Below are 21532 nucleotides of genomic sequence, written 5' to 3'. Positions count from 1 at the left end.
AGTGACGCCTCTTGACAATGCTCCACCCGATCTGGGAATCATCTGATTATTGATTATTGATTTGAAATATTTAATTTAAAAGGAAGAATCTCTTTATAATATGATTATGATTGTAACGTAATATAATCCCTCTAAAATTAAATAATATCAAGTAGTAATTGGCCAATGACACAACGGGCTTGTGTCGGTCATAGCCTTCCAACATGATAGAAAAGTAGTTCTTATTTTTGAATCATTGTCGTTTCGTGCCACAGCCGAGGGCTTTGATTTCGAAATAAGAAATACTTGTCTATTACAAAGAGATGTGTACATTGAATAAGAATCTAAAGGTCGTTACGCGCCACAGCCGTGGGCCTTTGGGGACTGATTCAATTGTACGGAATGTTGGGTTAGACTTGACTTAGAATATTGAGTTTGTCGTGCCACAGTCGTGACTCAATTATTCAAGAGGCTAAAGTTTGATTAGGGAATAACATTAGATGTAATTGACAAGAGTTGTCTGCCTATTGAAGATTACATGGCGTTTCGTGCCACAGCCGGAGTTGTGTAATGGAATGTAGGATCCCTATTCCCACTAGCATTATGAATGCTTAATTTTTCACGTAGGGGGTTGAATAAATTAGATAAACTAGTGGGAGCCACTTATGAATAAAAACCCGATTCATATAGTGTTTTGAAATCAAATCGAATATCTGCTAAGTGTTGTTATGTGTTTATCATTTACAGATTTACTTTGTACGTTATGTCTTCTGCACTATCACTCAGGAGCATACTAGATGCTCACAAATTGACTGGTCCTAATTATGCTGACTGGCTTCGAAACTTGAGAATTGTTCTCAGGATTGAGAAGCTGGAATACGTGATTGACTCACCTAAGCCTACTGAACCTGCTAGTGATGCACATAATGATGAACATGTTATGTATCGTAAGTGGATAGATGATGCAAATGTTGCTCAATGCATCATGCTAGCTTCCATGAACATTGAGCTACAGAAGCAACATGAGCATATGGATGCTCACACTATCCTCATGCATCTACAAGAGTTGTATGATGTGGCGGGGAGGACAGCTCGATATGAGATATCGAAGGAGTTGTTCGGTTGTAGGATGTCTGAGGGATCATCTGTGAATGACCATGTACTTAAGATGATCAATTTGATTAAACGTCTTGGACAACTTGGTTTTGCCATGGATGGGGAGCTGAGCCAAGACTTGGTCTTGCAATCGCTTCCGAGTTCGTTCTCGCAGTTTGTTGTGAACTTTCACATGAATAAGTTGGATGTCAGCCTGCCTGAACTCCACAACATGTTGAAGACTGCGGAATCAAATTTTCCCCCTAAGAAGAGTTTTGTTCTTCTAATTGGTGAAGGTTCCAATCCTAAGAAAAGGAAGAGGAACCCTTCCAAGAAGAAGAAAGTAGGTGAGAAAATGTTGGTTCCACCAAAAGCTGAAGACCCCAAGAGCAAAGTTGTTTGCTTTCACTGTAACAAGGTGGGCCACTGGAAGAGGAACTACAAGGTTTACCTTGCAGAATTGAAGAAGAAGAAGGGTAGTGAGACTACCGCTTCTAATTCAGGTATGTTCATGATAGAAGTGAATATGTCATTAAATCAAATTTCTACTTGGGTATTAGATACCTCTTGTGGTTCTTAAATCTGCAATTTGTGCAGGGACCAAGGAGAAGTAGGACTCTTGAGGAAGAGGAGGTGATTCTACTGATGGGAAATGGAGCAAGAGTTGCTGCTGAAGAATCATTTCATTTACATATGCCTACGGGCAAGACTATTGTTTTAAATAATTGTTATTTTGTTCCCTCGATTGTGAGGAATATTATTCCCATGTTAGACTTGGTTGGATTTTCATTTATTATTAAGAATAATGAATGTTCTATTCTTAGAGATAATATTCTTTATGGACGTGGTACTTTAAACAATGGTCTGTATAAATGGGACATAATTTACTTCAGATTGAACAAACTAATAAAAGACAAGGGATGATGAAAATCTCACTTCATTGTGGCACTGCAGTCTCCATTTAGTAGACATGAGGAGAGGGCTGCAAATTTGCTAGGAATGGTACACACAGATGTATGTGGACCAATGTCTACGCAAGCCATGGGTGGATTTTCATACTTCATTACTTTCATGGATGATAGATCTGGATTCGGATATGTGTTTGATGAAACACAAGTCTGAGGCCTTTGAAAAGTTCAAAGAATATAAGTATGAAGTGGAGAAACAACCAAACATAGTATTATAACTCTTCGATCAGATCGAGGTGGTGAATACTTTAATGGAGTGTTTCTAGATTATCTCAAAGTAAATGGTATAGTCTCTCAGTGGACTCCTCCAGATTGGTATCTGAAAGGAGAAATCGAACTTTGTTAGACATAGTTCGGTCCATGATGAGCTATGCAAATCTTCCAGTATTCCTATGGGGTTATGCATTGGAAACCTCAGCATATTTACTGAATAAGGTGCCTTCCAAATCTGTTCCTCAAACTTCGTATGAGATATGGAAAGAAAGGAAACCGAGTCTTAAACACATTAAGATTTGGGGATGTCCAGCTTATGTCAAGTAAGTTGACCCAAATAAGCTGGAATATCGATCCATAAAATGTAGTTTTGTGGGATATCCTAAAGAGACTTCAGGGTATTACTATTACACCGATCATCGGGTGTTTGTCTCCAGACATGCTACCTTCTTGGAAAAGGAGTTTATCCTTGAAGGATACAGTGGGAGCAAAATTGAACTTGATGAAGTTCAAGAAGCACAAACTACTACGGATCAAGTGGAAACACCTATTCTGACTGAACAACCTTTTGTGGAACAGCCCATTCGTAGGTCAGGGAGAGTGTCTCGCCAACCTGAGAGGTAATATGACCTTGTCATTGAGAATGACAATGAGTTGTCGATAAATGATGATGACGACCCTGTAACCTATAATGAGGCTATGAGTAGTGTTGACTCAGAAAAATGGCATAGTGCCATGAAATCCAGAATGGAACCTATGTATACAGTATACAAAAGATAGATTATAGCAGATGGCCAGGTGGAGACCTATAAGGCCAGGCTTGTGGCAAAAGGATTCAAACAAAGGCAATGGATTGACTTTGATGAAACCTTTTACCTGTAGCCCTGTTAAAATTAGTTCGGATTTTGCTTGCGATTGCTGCTTACTACGACTATGAGATCTGGAAAATAGCCAGATGGTTTTCTTTCCAAGAGAAATGAAAACCTAGTGTGTAAGCTGCTGCGAACCATATGTGGTTTAAAGCAAGCTTCTCGAAAGATGGAACATTCGTTTTGATGAGACAATCAAAGAGTTTGATTTTATCAAAAACGAAGATGAACCATGCGTCTACAAAAGGGTTAGTGGGAGTGCGGTAACATTTCTTGTATTATATTGAATTAGAGTTGACACACGTAACAACATAGCAGACCCACTCACAAAGCAACTTTATGAAAGTCACTTTGATCGTCATAAAGACAAGATGGGTAGTAGATACCAGAGTGATTGGCTTTAGTACAAGTGGGAGATTGAAAGGAATATGTCCTAAGTCCAGTCATGTATTAGGATTTAGGAATAACTTCCTGTGTAATCTATTTTGATTTCATTGATATTAATAAAAGACTTGTTTTGTTTTTTATAACGGGCTTTATCTATTTAAGTGTTTAAATAAGATATACCATAGTTTAGAGTAAAGCTTTTTATGGATTATGATGAGATCATAATAGTGAGACCTAAAAGATGATAACTCTAAACTTAAATAGTTCCTGGTCGTAGGATTACTAATTGGTAATTAATAATCCGCAGAGATCGGTACATACTATGCTTGCTTTATTATAAAGGATGTCTGTTCTCATAGACATTTGTGTGGTGACACTATAGCTAGTATGTAGGTGCTTATTATGGAATAAGTTCACTGAACATGACTCGCACAGCTGAACAACTGATGGAGTTCACTCACCTGTCAGTAGTTGTTCATATAGTGATAGTTGTACAAGTATCCTTAGACTTGAGGTCATCATAGTCATCTTGTGTACACTGAACAATGCTTTGGTTTAGTTCTTAGTCTCCAGGGACAATTATTAGGTCTCTACTGGGTATAGGAATTTGTACACGAAGATAGTGTATGATCAATATAGGATCTACCCCTTCCAGTAAAGGAAGCGAATGTACAAGGCTGATCCACTTATGCTAGTTCAGGAATCTCTGGCCAGAGTAAATGAAATTAGAAAGGAGTTTCTAATTTGCATAAAACTAAGCATAGTAAATGGTAAGCAAGTGATTGAATTAGATAGGCTTGACACGAGATCCATGCCTTGTATTTAATCGGGACATTGTAGGGTAGAAGGAGTTTATTTTACGGTAACTATTCACTGAATAGGTTCTTGGTATTCTAAGCAGTGAATTCATATTATCCGGATAGTCGCGATATGCTGAGAAGTATCCCTCACGATGTAGAATAAATGTGATTAATTAATTAATCATATTTAATAGATTAGAGAATTTATATAAATAATGATAAAATAGTTTTATTATTATTTATTTCTACTACCGGCTTAATATTGAACCTACATGGTCACACCATAAAAAGAGAATGATTTAATGGTGGAGGAAATAATTAATAATGGCTAATAATTATTTATTTATGAAATAAATAATTAATTGGAAAATTTAATAATTGATTAAATGAGATTTAATTGATTATAAATTAATTAAGAAAAGTTCTTAATATTATTAATTAAGAATTTAATTTTTGGAAATTAAATCAAGAGAGAGAATTATTTCTAAAGTGTTTAGAAAAAGGATTAATAATTAAAAGGTGTTTTAATTATTAATGAGAATAATAAATGGGATAATAATAATAATATTTATGGAAAAATTTCAGCTGAAAATTTTGCCTATAAATATACTATTATAGACCCTATTTTTATTCGAACCCCAAAAACCCAAAAGTTTGGAAAACCCAATTCTCTCCACCTCCTTCCTCCTCCTTAACATCATTTTCTTGGTGGATACCGGTGGAGTGCTTCACACTTGAGGAGCAACTGCTAAGAATATTTGATCGTTGTCTCCGAATTATTTTAGAGGTTAGATTCGATCCCCATATTTTTACCACGATTTATATGCTTTTATTTGGATTTTATGTATGTAAAAGTGTTTTACCATGCCCCCGCTGCGATTAAAATCCAACATTGAAGCTGCTAAGCAAGAAAATGAGTATCTCAAGAACAAGTTTAAATGTGCTGGAGAAGTAGAAGCAGTGTTAAGGGAAAGATTTGAGAAAAATGATTTGAAGCTCAAATCATTCAAAAATGCATCTCAGTTACTTGATCAGTATCATGAGAAAAACAAACCATGTGCTAACATTGCCATTGGCTTGGACTATGAGGCTTTGAACTCTCACAAGAAAAATAAAATTGACAAGGGAAAGGGTTGTGTGAATCAAGATGTTCTAGTGATGCTTAAAAATATGAATGCACACGTGTTCAAAGCTTGTGAGGTAAACTTTAGTGAAGTGGAGCTTATCATCAAGTAGAAAATTGTAGATGAAGACAAAGAAAAGAATGATATGAAATCCACTCTCAATAGTGAATGTGAGAAGAACCTACAATGAGTCCAGCTGCGAAAACACCAACAAAAGAAATCAAGGCTGATAACACTGGAAAGAAAAAGAAGAACAGAAATGGAAAGATAGGTGTCAACAAAAATAACAACTATGTCTATGTTGCATATGCTCCATGGAAGCAGTATCAAAAATGTGGCTCAACAAATCATCTAATTCACCTTTATAGAAAGGCTGCTAGTGAGCTAAAGTTTGTAGCCTGTAAATACAATGAGGCAAAATCAGATGACCCGTATTCTTTCTGTGATAAGTTTGATTGCATTCCATTCAATATGAAAGTTATGACCAGTTCTCATAAGCTGAGAAAAGATCTTAAAGAAGTTAACTTTAGATCTGTGATTAGAGATGAAAATGTTGATCAAACAAAGAATGTTGTTCTTTTTGAATGTTCAAGATCTAAATCTGCAAGTTTTATGAAAAAGAAGAAAGTGCCCAACACCGCTTGGGTAGCTAAACACACTTAAATCTCATTGTGTGCAGGGCAAGAAGATTAAAGTCATATGGATCATTAACAGTGGATGTTCTAGACATATGACAGGTGATAAAGTCCTTCTATCACAGTTTGAGGAAATGGCTGGCCCTTTGGTGACCTTTGAGACAACAGCAAAGGATTCACAATGGGATATGGGAAATTGATTTCTGGAAATGTTGTCATTGAAGATGTAGCACTGGTTGTAGGTCTTGAAGTGAATCTTCTCAGTGTCAGTCAATTTACAGACAAGGGTTTTAAAGTAATATTTGACAAAGAAGTTTGTTCAATCACTATCAAAAAACTGGTGAAGTTGCTCTAAAAGGAGTAAGAAAAGGAAGCTTGTTTGTTTTAGATTTAAATTAAGAAAACAAGGATGGAATATGTTGCTTCTACACCAATGCATCCAGTAAGCAAAACAAACTTTGGCACAAGAAACTCTCTCACCTGAACTATAAAGAAATCAACACTTTGGTGAAATAGAAATTGGTGAGAGACATGCTAGCTTTAAAATTTTCTCAAGATGAAGTTTGTGAAGCTTGTCAAAAAGGCAAAATGAAGAGGTCCAGTCACAAGAGCAAAACTGTAAATTCTATTAATGCTCCACTAAAGCTTATCCACATGGATTTGTTTGGACCTGTAAATGTCATCTCTATATCCAGAAAGAAGTATGTTTTGGTGATGGTGGATGACTACTCACGATACACTTGTGTGGAATTTATGCATTTAAATGATGAAACTCCACATATCATCATTGAACACATAAAGAAAATTGAGAAGCAGGATTAAGAGCAAGAATGTGTCAAAATATTGAGGAGTGACAATGGCACATAATTCAGGAATGCAATCCTAGAATAATTCTACAAAGATAACGGCATTGTTTAAGAGTTCTCAGCTGCAAGAATACCACAACATAATGGTGTGGTTGAAGGTAAAAATAGAACTCTAGTTGAGGCTGCTAGGACAATGCTGCAAGATGCCAATCTGCCAACAAGTTTTAGGGAAGAAGCTGTTAAGACAACATTACACTCAGAATAGATCTCTACACAATAAAAGCATTGGCAAGTCAACCTACTCAATTTATCAAAAAGAAAAGCTATTGTTAGAGTGTTTTGTGCTAAAAGAAAACTCTGAATAAGTTGGAAAATTTGACTCTAAAGTATTCGAAGCTATTTTTCTGGGATATTCATCGAAAAGGACTTCCTACAGAGTCTATGTGTTAGAGCAAAAGAAAATAATGGAAAGCACATATGTGACATTTGATGATGACAAGTATCCAGGCTTGGAGTGACTTGATTAAAATAAAGCTAAAGCTTTAAAGTTTAAAAAATCTCAATATTGATAGAGATTCCGAAGATGAAGTTGAGGTCAAAATAAACAATAGAGTGGAGGAAGAATCAAGTGAACCAGTGAACTGTGACAATAAGAATTTATCTTAAAAAAGAAGCCTACCTGAATTTGGTGGCACAAACTCAGGGGGAGAAGGAAATGACAGTTCTGCAAGTCATGCCAATAATAAAGAAAATGAAGGCAATTCTAGTAAAAAAAATCATCACACCAGGAAATGGGACAAATGTCACACTAGAGACACTATAATTGGTGACCTAGTGCTGGAGTGAGAACTAGAAGTGCTACTGCTAATAAATGCTTGCATGCATATTTTTTTTCTCAAATTGAGCCTAAAAAATTGAGGAAGCTCTATCAGACCCTGATTGGATAACTGTTATGCAAGAAGAGCTAAATCAGTTTGAAAGAAATAAAGTTTAGAAATTGGTTCCCGCACCAAGAAATAGAAGCATTATTGGAACAAAATAGGTGTACAGGAACAAAATGGATGAATATGGAATTGTGACAAGGAATAAAGCAAGACTGGTTGCGAAAGGCTACTCGCAGAAAGAAAGAATTGATTATGATGAAACTTTTGCTCCAGTTGCAAGGCTTGAAGCAATAAGAATTCTCCTTGTATTTACTGCACATTCTAATTTCTCGGTGTATAAAATGGATGTGAAAAGTGCATTCATTAGTGGTAAATTAGGAGAGGAAGTCTATGTGCAACAGCCACCTGGATTTGAAGATCCAAAATTTTCAATTTTTTTCTACAAACTTTAAAGGCTCTCTATGGATTGAAGCAAGCACCTAGAGCATGGTATAACACACTGTCAGAATTTCTACTCAAATATGAATTCACTAGAGAAACAATTGACAAGACTCTATTCTACAAGCAACATGGTAATGATATCATTCTAGTTCAAATCTTTGTGGATGATATCATTTTTGGTTCTACTAATGAGAAGTTGTGTCAAAAATTTTCAAGACCATGCAGAGTGAATATGAGATGAGCATAATGGGAGAACTAAGTTACTTTCTTGGCTTTCAAGTTAGCCAAAAAAGTGATGGAATCTTTATCAGTCAAACCAGGTGTGTCAAGGATCTTTTAAATAAATCTGGATTATGGGTGCTTTGAATATACCCCTTCAGGAATTATGGGTGCTTTAAATATACCCCTTCAGAAATTACCTCAAATAGTAAGGGCCCACATCCCTCAACCTTCAACCTTGCTTCTACAAAGACTAAGGGGGAGATGATGGAGCCTAAGCTTAAATTCAGCCAGCAATCAAGAAAAAATGAGGATGATATTGGAATTGACAGACTCAATATGGAAACTGAAGGCCCTTTCCTTGACAAGAAGTTTGATGAGTTCCTAGAAGCCCTAAGAGTCTCCCTCAGCTTCAATCATTTCATATACAAAAAGGTTGTGGATAAAAATATCAATTTTCTGAGGGTGGTGTTGGTAACTTGACAAAATTTCAAGGAAAATAGGGTGATTGTAAATGTTAATGATTCAGGAGTGGACAGGTGTATGCAGGGAGTGGCCTACATCTGTCCCAACTCTAAAAGATGCAAGCACTTTCAACTACCCAAGCATTGTGTCATGGGAAATAAAAAGTTGATGATGACCTTGGAGACGAACTTGAAAACAAAGAAGATCAAAACCTTTGAAGATGTGGAGATGATCAAAATTTTGTCCAAGTACTTGAAGAATGCTAAAACCATGCTACCAAAAACTCAAATTAATCTAAAAGATGATGACTTGGATGATGATGAGCAGAATAAAGATGAGCATAAATCTTCTGGCTCAAATCTAATTCAACCAGCAAAACAAGTGGTAGTAAGGTGGATGATAGGAAGAAAAGAAAGGAAGTGAAGAAGGGGAAGGATGAAGGAAAGAAGAGAAAGCGAGGTGGATAACATGGGAATAAAACTCAGAAACCACCAGTAACACAAATATCAAAAACTCTGTCAACCCAAACACAAACAACTAGCTAAAGAAAATCTCAAAATATCCAAACCGTAAAGCACAAATACTTCTATAAGCCAACTACAAATTCTCTACTCAAAATCCCTTATCACGGGTAGCCAAACCTTTCTGAAGAAAATTTCCAAATCACCTTCACTCAAACCTCCAACTAAAACACTTCAAGATTGTAGGAAGGAAGCAAATTAATACTCAAAATAAGGCTGGTGCACTTTGGAATTGCTTTAATGAAGATAAATTTTACCAATCTCATAAAGCATATCAGATGATGAATATCATAAACAACTAGCTGAAGAAATAGTCAAAGTCTATGTTATTTCTTTAAGAGAAGTCAGGTGCCACTTTAAAGATGGCAGCTTTATTTTGCTGAACAGGAAAAATATTGAGAGCTACTCCACTGCAGAAATAGAGATAGTTAATAGTTTGAAAAATGCAAGAGACTCCTTTACAAGGATGAGTAAGGTTAAGTTGGCTAAGAGGTTGAAAGAGATATATAAGACATGCAATAGAAAGAGCTGAAAGGGAGAAAAATGAAAAAAAAATATGCTTAGGAGATTGAAATGTCTAAACAAAGGTCAAATGAATTGAAGGAAAGGGTGTTGAGTAGGGTGTCTATAAATGGTGTATTTTCGCATGTAAAGACTCACAAATTATCAAGGTACAGGATCAACTTGCTCGACAGTTACTCATTGGAAGAATGGCTCAAACTGGTAGAAGCTCTAAGAGGAACTGAGATAATTGAAGAACTTGAAATTTTAGTCAAACTCAAGGATCTAATTAGAGGAGAACCTGGTTCTGAGAAGTTCAGATAGTCATGCAATTCAATTCCAAATATAACTGTAAGAATATATAAAAGTGTACTTTGTAAATTTGTCTGGTTTACTTTTATTTGATTTTAGCTTGGGGTTAGTCTTGTTATCAAGCATGAATTTGTGACAAATAATCTTCTCATAAATTGGGGGAGATTATTGTCCAAGACATGCTTATACATAACAAGACTAAGTTATCTTGACAACCCTAGGGATAAGTTGTATGATAATCTAAATTTGTATTATGTAATTGTACTCCTTGAGTCTGCAAAAATGTTGAGTAGATGAGACTGGAGGATTTTTCTGTGAACAACCTTCAAGCTAAGGAATAAATTTTGGAAGAAGATCAAATCTTGATCATGCCTCAGGGAGAAGTATAGGAGCCTGGATTTGAATAATACTATTCTAGAAAAAATGTTTTAAGTCAGATATCGACAAGTCACAGATCAAGGAATATCGAGAAGTTTGCTGAGAAATCCAAAATGATTTATAGAGAAGTTCCGAGAGATATCGATAAGTGAATATGCATACAGAGATCTCAGATATCGACAAGTCAAAAAAACATGATATTCACAAATTTTTGATTCAGGCATCTGCATGGTTACGCTATATCCCGAATCTTCTATGATATTCATGTCCAATTTTTTCCTTTTACTAAGATGCTCCCGGTGCTTCTTTCGGCTTTCTCCCTTGGGTAGGGATATGGCCTTTCTTCTATTTTCAGGCTTCGTTTCAGCCATGACTAAGGCCTATCCATAACACATGCGTGCCTTGTCTATGTCTCCTTTGAGCTCCCCAATTCTGCATTGGGTAGGAAATTTGAGCTTTAGGTGTATGGTCGATTGGATAGCCCAAAGTTTAGTAATTATAGGCCTTCCCAAGATCATATTGTAAGATAATGCTGCAAATATGACATGAAACTTCATGACATAGGAGACCTATCGTGGGGCGGTTCCAAAAGTGACAGGGAGATAGATAACTCCCCGAATGGGGATCATAGAGTTTCTGAAGTAGTAAAGTGGGTCTTCGAGGCAGGGGTCCATGCGTAAATGGCCTAGTTTTATCCGGTTGAGTGTGTGTTCAAAATATTTGCAGAAGACCCGTTGTCTGCTAGAATCCTTTTTACTTCATTTTTTGCAACATCTAGGGTTACAACCAACGCTTGGTTGTGTTCAGGATCCAGTCCAATATAATCGGAATAAGAGAAGTAAATTGGTTCATCCTGATAGGGCTACATCATCATGACGTCACTGTCCATATCGGGGCTCCGGGGTGGTGATGTCGTACCTCTTATGACAACGTTGACCACGTGTTTTTCGATTTCCGGGGCTTTGTCTTTGTCATTAGGTTTCCTCTATACATATTATCTCGTGTTCCCTTTTTTGATTTAATCTTCGATGAACATTTTAAAGGAAAAACAGTTTTTGGTTGTGTGCCTGTGGTCTTCGAAGTATCCATAGTGCTTGTCTCTTTTCCTGTTTCCAGGGGTGCGAGCAAAGGTTCTGGGGGATAGTAGAAGGGCTTTCCTTTGACTTCTTTTAAGATGTTAGCCTGGGGCCTATGCAGAGGCATCCATTAAGGTGTTAGGGTGAACACACACAAGTATAGAACCAAACAAACAATGCAAAACACACACTCAATATATGACGCGGAAAAACCCACGTCCCAACTTGTATTATTAATCAAAACAATTATCAATAATACAATCAACCTCACCAAACGGTATTCACTCAAGCGATACTTAAGTCAAACAATACTCAAGCATACATCAAAACAATAACATGACTATGAATATATAGCCATCCAAACTTAGCCAACAATACATACCTAATCTGATTACAATAATAATTTTCTACCCATACAATTATTACCCATTCCCATTATAATAATAATTTTCAACACATACAATCATTACCCAACTCAATTATAATAATAATTGTCTACCCATACAATTATTACCCAATTCAATTATATTTTCTATCACCAAGACCATACTACCTATTGGGTTTAACCCCAACAATCCTCCCCTTCAACCCAATATGATTTCATGCACAACCGAATTAACGGTCACCATCAAGCCATCGACGTCAATCGCCCAATACCTCCCCTCGAACAATAACCCCTCCTTCTAGTACAAAAAGATTTCTCTTATCTTTTAAACCTTTGAGTATCTCTAAATCTCCTTTGGTGACTTTCAACATACTGTTCTTCATCATAACAGTATATCCCAAATCAACTAATTTACCCAACGAAATCAGATTTCGATTTAACTCCGGTATGTATCTTACTTGAGTTAACTTCTGAACACGACCGTTGTGACGTTTCATTGTTACCTCACCAATGCCAGCAACCTTTACCGTTTTACCGTTAGGTAAAGTTACAATCTTTCCCTCACACTTTTTATAGGACGAGAACCACTCCCTCCTACCACATATGTGATGAGAACATCCTGAGTCAAGCACCCATTCTTCTTTTGATCCCTTCTCTTATTGAACCAAAAGAACATCTTCATCAGCTTCTACAAGCGAAACACTACCCCCTCGATTTTTCTTCAACTCTCTCAAGTCTTCTCTTGCCTTTGGACACATAAATTGTATATGACCCAATTCCTCACAATAAAAACACCTGATATTAGGGTTATGTTTCTTAGCATACTTCTTTTCCGTGTCACGCGCACGTACCACAAATGCACTTCCATCAGATGTGTCACTCGATTCTTGTTTCATCAATCTTTCGGCCTCCAGAAGAACAACAATAGTCTCATCCAAATCTAACTTCATTTTCCCAACCAATAAAGAAGTCATCACAGTATTATACTTCTTCGGTAGAGACGCTAGTAGTAGAACAACTTTGTCCTCATCCTTTAATTTTTTATCCAAATTATTTAGCTGGTTGATTAAGCCATTAAAACGATTCAGATGATCTCTTAAATCTCCGTCTTCTTCCATCTTGAGCCCAAACAAATCTTTCTTGAGAAACAGCTTGTTGGCCAAAGACTTTGAGTGATAAGTCTTCGTTAACTTCTCCCACAAATTCTTGGGATTGTCCTCTTCAAGAACATCATACTTGATTTCTGGTGCAAGGGCCAACCAGATCGTTGATGCCGCACGTAACTTCATGTCTCCCCACTTTGTATCATCAACTTCAGTAGGCTTATTCCCTCCGAGAGTCGCATATAACCCTCGCTGAATAAACAGATCTTTTACCGTACTTTGCCACAAGGTAAAATTGTTTCTTCCATTAAACAATTCAATTTCAAATCCCCCAACCTTCTCCATCATGAACCTTGGCTCTGATACCAATTGTTAGGGTGAACACACACAAGTATAGAACCAAACAAACAATGCAAAACACACACTCAATACATGATGCGGAAAAACCCACATCCCAACTTGTATTATTAATCAAAACAATTATCAATAATACAATCAATCTCACCAAACGGTATTCACTCAAGCGATACTTAAGTCAAACAATACTCAAGCATACATCAAAACAATAACATGACTATGAATATATAGCCATCACAAACTTAGCCAAAAATACATATCTAATCTGATTACAATAATAATTGTCTACCCATACAATTATTACCCATTCTCATTATAATAATAATTGTCAACACATACAATTATTACCCAACTCAATTATGATAATAATTGTCTACCCATACAATTATTACCCAACTCAATTATGTTTTCTATCACCAAGACCATACTACCTATTGGGTTTAACCCCAACATAAGGCTCTATCTTAGGTTTTCTTTTGGCCCTTAGCTTTTTTCATTCTTCTCAGGGCCTGTGTAACCGCTTCGGGATGGGGTGCCCTAGGAGCGCTAAATATAGTTTGACTGTCTGTCAGTCCTGAACCTTTTGTCTTTTTTGTAAGATGATGGTCTTTCCATGGACTCATCATTATCATTGATTCTACGATTCATTTTCATGGACTTGAGGAACTTATTCGCTTTGATGAACTTGGAGGTCAGGGCATATGCCGAGGCAAGACTCTGGGGTTCTCTATGGATCAAGTCTTTGACATACCCTTCGCAAGAAACCGTGTGTAAGTTTATCCGAAATATATTGACAGTCTATTTTTCCTATAGTTGGAAAGTTGATTGACAACTTCTTGGAACCTTTAATGAACTCGGGGAGCAATTCTTTGCGTTTCTTTTGAATTGTCTCCAGGGGCACATCTGTAATTCATTCACACGATTGGCCCAGAAATGCTTTAGAAATATTTCTCGGAAGTCTTTCCAGGAGTCAAGACTGCGGGATGGAATTATGCTAAACCACTTTTGAGCTCCGCCTTTCAGCGTTGATGCAAAGAACCGACACCTTGTTAAGTCATTGTAGTCGTAGATGTTTGAGATTTGCTCGAAGTAGTTAAGGTGTTCTTCGGGATCATCCAACCCATTAAAGGAATCGAAGTTGAAATGTTTGAGGCATGATTCCTGGGTGTGGATTCCAGGTTTTTAGTGAAATGGATTTTGTGAGCTTTTCTCTTCAGTGTTGCCTCTTCTTCCAGGATTCTTTTTTTAATTGTTGCTTTAGCTTTTGCCTCTTCTTCTCTCCGAATGCATTCTCGAAGTGTTGCCCTCTGAATCTCTTCTCGGGCATCTTCAGTTGGCCTTTTCAAATTTTTAGCAATCTGATCCAGGGCCGAGCCACGGGTTTCCCCAGAGTGCTCTTCTTGATCGCCATAACGGGTTTCTGGTTCTGGGTGGTTCTTCTCGTTCCACATGCTCATAGCAGCTTGGATCTGTTCTAGGGTCATGTTTCCCCATGGATTTTCATGTGTCTCGTGGTGCTTGTGGCTCATCTTCTCGTTGAAGATTCTCTGATCTCATGGTTGGAAGGTTTGAGTCGAGTTCTGGGTTATGGGGTGCCCATCCTCGTTCTCTTCGACAAGTTCATCTCTATTAGGGGCAATGTTTGTCGGAACCACACCTGAAACGGCGGCTTTGTATTTCCTCGTTATCGTATCGTTTAAAAACAGTCAACAAACCACTATCCTCAACCGACAAAATGCAGTTTTAAACCGTAATAACAAGAAAACTGAGTTTTTATCCGTAAATAATAAATCAACTATCTTCAATCTAGATCTACACAACCTTCTAAAGAGTATAAGGACTACCAAGTAAATCTTGAAAGAGTAAATGAATAATCTTACTGGGGTGTAATATCTCGGTTTTCTGTACGAAATTTTTCGATTGAAATCAGCAATACCACAGAACGGAGGTTCACCCCTTCCTTCTAGCGGCAATGATAACTCTGATCCTTCCCCAGACTCTTCTCCTCTTTCTACCTGGACTCGGCTTCCATTTGTGCAAAAATGAGAATGTATGTGGTTAAGCTGCAGGTGGGGATCCTGCAAAACAGAACCGGAGGGGGGTGGCGTCCCCGCGGCACCTCCGGCGTGAGAATGAGATAGGATTTGGAGAAGAAGGGTGTAACACCCCCAGATCCGGGGTCGGGGATCCGGGTTGTCACGAGTTCCATTTCCCTTAGTAACACCCAACCTTAATAATTAATCAACTACTCTGTACTGTGACCCCACAATAAACACACACACTACACGTTATAGTCTCAGAGATGAACATCCAAAAGTAATCACAAGTCATTTTATTCCACAATTATCTGCCCATACATCTTAAAAGGTTTTCTGAATAAATTTACAGTTCTTTGCCATTATTACAATTCATAAATATACATAAATCTGGTACATCAAAAGTTGAAAGCCTAACCTATTGGTAGTTCCTACCTCAGCTACAGCGACATCAACGCCTATAGGAAACTGCGGAATGTTTCCTATCCGCTCGCGAATTGGGAGCTTGGTCCTGTTCATCTTGTCTATCTGATGTTGTGTGATGAAAGAAGAAAGCAAGGGTGAGCAGCAAGCCCACCAAAATAATATGTATAATGATTAATAGTATATGAGCCTTCTCTTAGTACTCATGAAAGTCTTGGTCAAAAGAAATGAACCAAGTTGATATCTTAATGCGATGAAGTCGCAAAATATTCAGTATATATATATATATATATATATATATACATATATACTTTTCAAAATATTGGAAGTCCTCTTCCATGCATAATATACACAAAGTCCCAGTGTATAACTGTATAAAAAAATATCATTGCAAGGTGATCTCATATATCTAACCTTGTCTCAACGTTTTTCTGAAAATCTTTGTCATACATAAGACAATTATTAATTAGATATAAGCTTAAAAGATGAAGTTACCAAATACTCCAATATACTTATATCTTTTCCAAATACTACTTGAACTACCACCGTTCAAGTTATAATTAATTTCAAAAGTTCATCACATAGATGAGACTATAAGACAAGATTTGAATAGATTAAATCTTTAAAATATTATCAAAATAAAATGAAGTTATGAGATACTTCATTTGATGTAAACATCATTTTGAAAACTTGACCCTGCCAACACCCAACAATCGCCCAACCGTAGCCTTTCTATCAAAGTGCTCTGGGTAGTGTTGCAGAAATTATCCAATTGGATGATGAACTCATTACGGGAGTTTGCCGCGCCAGGAAGACCACTTATGATGATCAGTCGTAGTAGTACAACCCCACCATTTTCTACATGTAGAGGAGAACCTGTCGGATTTACTTGTCAACCGAACACTGAACTCCTAAGGAATGGACCGCCTTAGCGGAACTTCCAGGCCATTTGGGCCAATATAATAAGGCTGGGCCGGCGCTACTCGGCCACTTACGCCACTCCTAGTTCAGATGAAATCCATGACTCTAAAACGTAAAGCTCATCCCCACTTTCCCCAAGTAGAAACTTGTTGATACGGCTCCACCAAGAAGTCGTATCCATTTGGAAAGGAGAACTCACCGATATTTCCCAGGCGATGCCTGTTAATGGATTAACTTGTTCCAAGAATTTTACTTCCCGAGTGTTGGATAAGTAATCAATTCATTTATCAAAACAGCAACCTTGTTGCGAATATAAAACACACCACAGAGCCGGATCCCTCAGGTTTTGAGCGAGTATTTAAATCCCCTTAAAAAGGAAGATCTTAAATATGAAAATGAGTTTTGGGATCCGCTCTAACTTTTAAAAATCATTTTGAAGACTCGAAAACACTTTATAGAGTGTTTGGAGTAAAGCTGATTTAATGAAGTAAATCAGTCCCCAGAATATTTAGAAAATGACTGAATATTATTATTTAAATAATATTCCCATAAAGAATAATCTTTATAAAAATAATTGAAGTAGAAGTATTAAAACTTATACTTGAAATGGATATCAAATAACCAAAGATATACTTATATGAAAGTACTATCTTTATTTGAATAATCGAAAATAAGTTTGATTATTGACACCTTATTCTTTAATAAAATAAAGAATATATCTCAGCAAATAATCGGAGTCATAGATCCTCAAATGAATATTCAAATAATATTCATTAAATAATATAAACTGAGTCATAAGCCCTCGAATGAATATTCAAATAATATTCAGATAATAAAATAAAAGGAGTCATAAGTCCTCGAATGAATATTCAAAATAATATTCATTTAATATAAAGGAGTCATACGCCTTCGAATAATATTCGAAATAATATTCAATAATAAAATAAAGCTAAAGTTATCGAATAAACCTTATTTGATTAATAGTTTTGAAAACTATGACCATATATATATAAGTATATATATATATATATATATATTTATATCCATATATACAAAACCTACTCGGGATCCTCGACTCCCGGTTTTAGAAAATATTTTCACCTTTGGGTCCCTATACTAAGGGTATATGCAAATTACCGCTATCCTCTAGCATAGGTATTATCAACTGAATCAATTGAATCAACAGATATATATCAAGATTACGAAACAGACATGCATATATACCATATCAGCATGCTCCAATATATCACAAAATTTGCTAATAACAATCATGCACTTATCACAAGATAATGCATATACATATATTTACATCACAACAACAGTATAACGGGTAGAAAACTTGCCTGAGCGACTGGGGGTTACGAATGGCTCGGGACGAGTCTGGTAACCTATAAAAAACAAGTAAGTTGAAATTAAACCAAAGTCACTTGTAAATCTATACTTTAACTAACTTAGACTCTAACGCTTGTTTTGCGCTTACTGATTCTCTTAAGTCACTCGAGTACCCTCGGCTCCACCATTTTTAATAATTTAACCTTTACGAGTTTTAAGGCGATTCCTTGGCGAGTGTCTTACCAACTACCTAACACACTTACCATAAATGTTTCATACATTAATTAACCCTTTTTGGTCTTTAACCTATGTTTCAAAGTAAGGCGAGGGGAAAAGTTTCGTTCGCGAAACGCCGTTACTTGAAACGGTCGTTTCTCCTAAATCGTGCATCGGAATCGAACGAACTACAGATCAAAACGAAGCTCGTAACATGAGCTATCTATACATGGAAATGGTCATAATCTAGCAGGGGGTTCTCGGGTCCTAATGCTATGCACAAAAACAGTCTAAAGAAAATCGGACGTTACGACGGCTATGTTTACGCGATTACCCAATTTTAAACAACTCCAAATCATCTCACAATCAACCCACAATCACAACCCAATTCAACCTCAAATCCAACATACAACCAACATCCATCCTTATCACATCATAACAACCCCAACCAATTCAATTTTAACATTCATACTTATGCCTAAGCTTAACTTTAACCATTCTTAAGTTCTTTTAATCAAAACAACAACATTTACCATTCCAATTCAATACCATTTCGAATCCCAAACTCTAAATCACAACATCAAGCTACAATATCACCCTACTAATCAAAATCATCTTATAATACATAGGAATCTAGGGTTTGGAGATAATATACCTTCCTTGAAGTGGTGGGAGGAGCTAGGAAGCCTTAAGAAGCTTTGAGAAGTCTTAGGAATGCTTGGATCTTCAAGGAAAACAAGAAAATTTTCAAGTTAAAAACTTGAAAACACTATTCATAGTCTTCTTCTTTGATTAAATGAAGAATATGGAGAAGGAATTGATGGCTTAAACTCATGATATAGCCCTAACTAAGCATGAAGATGATTAGGGAATTAACTCACCAATTTAGGAAGCTTGGATCTTTGATTTTTGAATTTCCTTGCCTTTTGAATAGTAAAAAGCCGAGAGCAAAGATGAACCATGCCTTGGTTGCTTTTTGATTTTGATGAAAAATGATTTTGCTTGGCTTGGTTGGCTTGTTTTTGTGTTTGATTTAGTTAATTACCTTGTTGCCCTTGAATTTGTGTGGTTCTCATTCAACCACACCTCCTTCCTTCCCATGTCATGCCTATGTCATGTTGTGATGTCATCTTTCCCTCTTTGTCCTCCTCTCATTGGTTGGGTGACATCACTCCCTCTAATCCCTTTACTTAACTTCCTAATCGTTTGCCTAATGACCGCTGATCTGTTATACGGTTCGCTTAACTTTCGTTTTCGTTTATCGTTTGAGGGATCATACCCGGGATCTTATTACTTAGGTTCCCTTAACCTTTCTCAATACATTATATTCCTTTTTATGATCCTCTATTATAATCCTTTAATTTAAATCCTTTTATCCTGTTACCTTATACTCAATTCTTTCCGTATCTATTGGATTTCCGGGAAAATCAAAGTGTTCTGATTTGGATTCTGACGATCTTTACATACACTTATATCCCATATAAAGTACTAATAAAATCTCAGAATATCCATATCAGAACCCCTACATAGTGTGGCATGAAAAGTTTTCTCATTTAGCAAAAACACTATTCATAAGGGTTTCAAAATTTCCCAAAAATTGGGGTTATTACAGTCTCCCCTCCTTAAAAGGATTCCGTCCCGGAATCAGATAGAAATGAATAGGGATACCTTCTTAGTATTGCACTTTCTAACTCTCAAGTCAATTTTCTCACATTGTGGTTCTACCATCAAACTCATACTAGTTTGATAACCCTTCTCCTAAGCACTCGTTCCTTCTTAATCTATACCCTTCCTGGTTGCTCCATATAGGTTACGTCTGGTTGCATGTCTATGCGCTCATATGCCCCTATTTATCTGGCATCCGAATTACATTTTCTTAACATTGATACATGGAACACGTTATGAACTTGCTACATATTCGGGGGTAGGGCTAGCTCATATGCTATCTTCCCAATATGTCTTAATATATCCAAGGGTCCAACAATTCGTGGACTTAGCTTCCCTTTCTTTCCGAACCTCATCCTTCCTTTCCAAGGGAATACCTATAACAACGCTAGGTCCCCTACTTCCTATTCTTTGTCCTTCCGTGTCAAATCAACATACTTCTTATGTCCATCTTGGGCTACTACCATCCGTCCTCTGATTAGATCTATTATATCCCTGGTCCTTTGGACTACTGCGGTTCCGAGCATCTTACGCTCTACAACTTCATCCTAACATAAGGGAGATCGACAATGTCTTCCCTCAAGGATCTCATAAGGCGATATCTCAATACTGACATATGATCTATTATCGTAAGAAAACTCAATCCGTGTTAAGTGATCATTCCAAATTCTTTCAAGTCTATTGCACAGACTCTTATTATAGCTTTTAACATTAGAGCTTTTGCTTCTCAATACCCATTCTTTTCCAGTTCGTAATCGCTACTACCTTTCGTTCCTAATATTATACTAGTTATACTTTTGCTCGTTAGCGTTCTATAACCTTTTTAATAACCACGTCAACCTTAGTATCACGAATGTGTTTCCATTCCGCATACTACCACCACTTTATTACTCCTTTTTCAGTTATTTCTATTTTCCAAAATTTGATCAATCAAATAGAAGTAAAGGAATTTGTTGAGAGATCACTATGATCATGAACACTTGTTATATCGCATAGTTAGTACAGAAGGTGGCCAGCCTTTAGTACTTGACAAGCAATTAAACAACATGTGGTATCCTACTAGGCTTCTATCACAAAGATAGATAGTCATTCGGCAATACCTCCCCTTCTGGAAGGGTTGTTCTTCTCAGCTTACATGAAATGAAAAGAAGAGAAAAGAGCGAACTGAAGAGAATTGTATATATATGTAAAAAAATATTGCCATAAAATATCTGGCTTGGAATCTACCTCTGAACTATAGAGGTTTGTCATAGGAGAACAAAACATATATGTATTTATATCAACATCAAGTATTATAGCATCGTATTTCACATGCCTAAATATTTGCTATTCCGTCCATCATTCTATGGACCCATGCTCTTCCTCGAGCTTATACACAATCACCTTTGAAACTCCCTCGACATCGAAAATCGAATCTGGGA

This window comes from Apium graveolens, chromosome 6, assembly GCF_009905375.1.
Source record: "Apium graveolens cultivar Ventura chromosome 6, ASM990537v1, whole genome shotgun sequence".
Classification (NCBI taxonomy): Eukaryota; Viridiplantae; Streptophyta; class Magnoliopsida; order Apiales; family Apiaceae; genus Apium; species Apium graveolens.
This window is presented reverse-complemented; position numbering follows the sequence as displayed.